The 4,706-nt window shown below is 34.9% G+C and overlaps 1 long non-coding RNA gene across 1 annotated transcript; it reads right to left on the reverse strand.

Moving 5' to 3' along the window:
- Window positions 1–1,138: 1,138 nt before the first annotated feature.
- On the reverse strand, window positions 1,139–2,785 carry LOC107702314 (uncharacterized). The gene is made up of 3 exons (XR_001635748.1): window positions 2,693–2,785; window positions 2,404–2,481; window positions 1,139–1,391 (listed from the first exon to the last, which is right to left on the reverse strand). It is a non-coding gene; the product is annotated as an uncharacterized LOC107702314 (long non-coding RNA).
- Window positions 2,786–4,706: the final 1,921 nt, after the last annotated feature.

Here is a 4,706-nt window from a genome sequence, read left to right on the forward strand (position 1 = left end):
CCAAGTTCTTAGACATTGTTCAAATAAGTACAAGCTAGAAAGAGAAGGAATAAATAAAGAGAGATCTTTTTTTTTTAAGATGATGAAGTCAAGTAGCTTCGAAAGAGATGAGTTTTCAGCTGTCGCTTGCATACTCATGCATGTTTGCATACTCACATTCAAAAAATAAGTGTGATATTGTTTCCAAATTAGAATTACAGAATGTGCATTGTGAAGAGATGTCCAACTTAAATTTTGAGAGTAAAGAATTACAGGGATAGTACATATGAAGAATCTTATAGTAAAGTTCTTTCATCTTGTTAGGTAACATAAACTTGTTAATACCGGCCCATATTTTAAGAGTAGAAAGAAAAGGGTCATTTATTTTCCACTTATAAAATGCTTTAGGATTTACAGTTTCTAAATGTTTGAATTTCTGTCATGATGGTTATTTTCCATAACACTGAATGTTGTAACAAAGGTAATAAAGAGTTGGTTATTATTATTAAGTCTCTTTCCGGCTCAGACTGCATTGGTTAAGCTTATGGAGCTGTCACGTGATGAACCAGTGACTCGAAAAACCCGAAGACTCGAGAGATGAACTAATCAATTCTCTTTCCGGCTCAGACTGCATAGGGTAAGCGTATGGGGCTGTCACGTGATGAACGAATGACTCGGAAAAACCCGAAGACTCGAGAGATGAACTAATCAATTCTCTTTCCGGCTCAGACTGCATAGGGTAAGCGTATGGGGCTGTCACGTGATGAACGAATGACTCGGAAAAACCCGAAGACTCGAGAGATGAACTAATCAATTCTCTTTCCGGCTCAGACTGCATAGGGTAAGCGTATGGGGCTGTCACGTGATGAACGAATGACTCGGAAAAACCCGAAGACTCGAGAGATGAACTAATCAATTCTCTTTCCGGCTCAGACTGCATAGGGTAAGCGTATGGGGCTGTCACGTGATGAACGAATGACTCGGAAAAACCCGAAGACTCGAAACAGGTGAACTACTTGACTAATTCCAGTACAGAACCTATGGCATGTTGCGCATGCGCGACTGAACGAATCACTCCCCGAGACGACTCGTTCCTCCCGAGTCACATTAAAGATTCGTTCAAAATGAACGAATCGTTCAAGAACGACCCACTAGTCAGCATTCAGATCACTTGCTCATTATTCTGACAATATGAAGTGATTTCCAGTGACTCAAAAGGAATGTCATCATGGCATTTCATACCTCTTTAGTCACAGCCAGCTTGGCTCTGGTTTTATCTGCCGTCTGCTGCGTGTTGAATTTTTGTAATCCCAGAGCACAGTAAACCGCAAAGTCCTCCAGGAGGTGCTCATCAGCTCAACTAAAAACTTCGGTCTCAGTGAGAGCCATTTTATTGACTAGCTGGCACACACCTATACGAAGAAAGCATAAAAAATAATGTGTCTAGTCTAAACAGACTATTTTCATACCAATATCATTGTCAACCCTCTAAATTCCTGTGGAGATTCACAGAATGGGCTGTACTATTTGTATCTAAACTGAGAAAAACAACAAGTGAGATCTTTTTAATTGCATCAGTGAGACTGAAAAAAGAGCAAATGGAGACAGATTTTCCAAGATCAAAAGTCTTTCTAAACCAAATGATCTGAACTATGTTGTTCCATGTTAAATATATAGTTCTCTTACTGTATGCAATATATTATAATACGTGCATATATGTGCAAAAGAGAAAAGTCTGAAAAAAAAAATCCTCTGGGAAAGCGTGATGACTGAGAGCTTTGGTTTGTTGGATCAATACTAGAGACTGTGGATATTTGATGTTATTTCCCTGTTTGCCTCTCAGAGGTGTGCTGATCAAACTCCTGATCTGAGAGAGAACACACAAAAACAGTTCATGTCAGAAACAGAGGTAGCACTTTAGTTTAGAAACCAATTCTCACTATTAACTAGTTGCTTATTAGCATGCATATTATTAGCATATTGGCTGTTTTTTAGTTCTTATAAAGCACATATTAAGGCTTTATTCTACATGATCATATTCTAGATCCCTTAACCCGACCCCATGCCTAAACTTAACAACTACCTTACTAACTATTAATAAGCAGTAAATTAGGAGTTTATTGAGGCAAGTTAATAGTTATTTAATAGAGAGAACTGGTCCCCAAACTAAAGTGTGACTGAAATAGACATGGAAAATCCCAGATAAGAGGTACTTTTTGGTCACATGATGATATGGTTTTCCCTAAAGTGACAATAAATATATATAAAAAGGAAGAAAAACTATGAAAATATGTCATTGATTTCCATGTAGACATATGATCCCAATCTGTCCATTAGCAAAATTATTTATACCAGCACTCCAGGTGTTATTAATAATATTATATGAATAGCAAAGTGACCAGTGAATCAATCAGATAAACTTACAGGTCAATGTTCAGCGTCTCCATCGAGTTTTGCACATGCACAGCATCCATGTAGATGATGTCATTGCTGTCATAATTCCTAAAGATTATAGTTACACATGTGATTTTACATTTAACTATGCTAAACTCATTGTATACATATGAATACATAACGTTTTATAACTTTTTTGTTTGCTAAAGTATTAAAGAGCAATACTGAACACTTATGTGACTTTCAATATTATGGGTTTAAAAAACGACCTGTTATTTTGTGTATATCATGGTCAAATTATAAATGTACATTTATTTACCTTGTAGAACATTGGAAAGAGCAATTGGTTTCTTTATGCTCTATATGGACCATCTTTTAGAAGGCCCCTGCAATACAAAAAAACAAACAAAAAAAACGCCAACAGGCAAAGGTGAGAAATTTCAGAGGTGTAACAGGGTTGGAACCCTAGAGAAGGCTAACAATAAGAGTTAAGTGGCATGTTTATAAAAGAGAGATACTGGTAAAGTACAGATTACTATCTCTGCTATTCATTCTGTATCTCTCTTCTCTGCTTACATTCTGTCAGCTGTCACAGTGCCAAATCTGGGTTTAAAGCTTAGAGCAGGGAAGGATTTCCCTTTCCACACTGCCACGCACATGTCCCAGAGCGTATAAAGACTCACAAGCACACACAATCTCACCCCTCGTTCCCACACATACTCATGACCAGTAAAGCTAAAGACACATGATATATTGCTATCATATAAGTACAGTATATATATGTTACTGTTTTTTTTATTTATTGGTATCAGTCAACATTACATATTCAACTGTACACGCCCATTTCCCCTATTTTTACAATGGAACCTTACCTTTGCCATCATCTAATGCTCACTTAAATGTAATATTTATTAACACTTAATTAAATAACACGGTTAAATGTAATCTTTATCAAACCTTAAAATGAATTTCCATATTCATATTGCTCTGTAATATGTTGAAAGGTCTAAATTCAATTTTAAAAATGTAATTAAATTATTAAAGAAATTATAACTTTATATAATTATATTATTATTCTAGTAAAAAAATTCAAAGCTGTAAATAAAACAAAGATTATTGGAGTACATTTTTACAAGAAAATACTATTTCAGTCTGTCTACTTTAAAATTTCATATTTAATTCAATGTGTTCCTTTAATTATTTGTGAAATTTACTAGCAATTTGTAATTGAAAACTGTTTCTAACATCAAAAAAAAAAATTTCAGTCTAGCATTTAAAATGAGTTTTTAGTGTTTTACTATTAATTTATTTAGACAAAAAAGTATAACATTTTAATATTTGACATACATTTGTTATCAGTTTATCTGCGCATTGCTTACTACTTCATACAAACTGTATTATTTTGTGATGCATAAATTCACTTGTAGTGTTTAAAATGATTTATTTTAGCATTTATTTATTTTATTTTTTTTTATTTAGACCAATTAGTATAGAAATGTAATATCTGCCATTTACTGGTTATCAGTTTATCTATATAACAGTATTGGCTGTTTATTAATATCTGTGCATAAATATTAATATCTATGCAAAAATACAATAATGAAATCTAAATGAAACACACTATCTTTAAAAATGTAATAAGATATTCAACCCCTTTATCCAATTCCAAGAAAATCATCCTCATCTTCATTTTCAGACACATTCAACTAACACACTGGTTTCCATTTTCATTATTGGAATTACATTATTATAAATATTTATTTGTTTACACATTTTTCATTATTGAATAGTGCAGTAAGATCTTTGAAGCCACCCCAGATTTATAGTCTGTAAACTGTTAAAAGCTCTAGATCTAGCTCTGAATAACTCGGTACATTATGGCAAATTTAAAGCACCTTGGATTAAAACTCAATCTGAAAAGGGTTTCTGTTACAAGGGGAATCCTGGACCAGAGTCCAGCAGTGACCTAAACTGACTGTGTAAAAGCCAGATTAGACTTGACATGGAACACCCCTCATTTATTACCTCACAAGCATTCCTGATGTTAAGTGGCCTCTCAGTGCTGACCACGTATCCCATAATGCACTTGTCGCACTCTGCCTGTGTGTAGCTGTAGACAGACTCCTCATCTGATTGGAAGATAGGACTCAAACACTTTACCTGTTTTGTCCACTGTTGTCATGGAGAGAGTGAGCCTGAGTGATCTCATAGAGTTGCTGTAGGATCTGAAGACAGATGTGTTTGTTTTGTAGAGGTCTAATCGGACCACCAAAGAACCACATCATGAAGTTACAGGCCTCACCTCTTTTACACTGTCCCGCTGGTCTTGGGGA

The sequence above is a fragment of the Sinocyclocheilus anshuiensis genome, unplaced genomic scaffold (assembly GCF_001515605.1).
Source record: "Sinocyclocheilus anshuiensis isolate Anshui unplaced genomic scaffold, SAMN03320099.WGS_v1.1 scaffold86, whole genome shotgun sequence".
Classification (NCBI taxonomy): Eukaryota; Metazoa; Chordata; class Actinopteri; order Cypriniformes; family Cyprinidae; genus Sinocyclocheilus; species Sinocyclocheilus anshuiensis.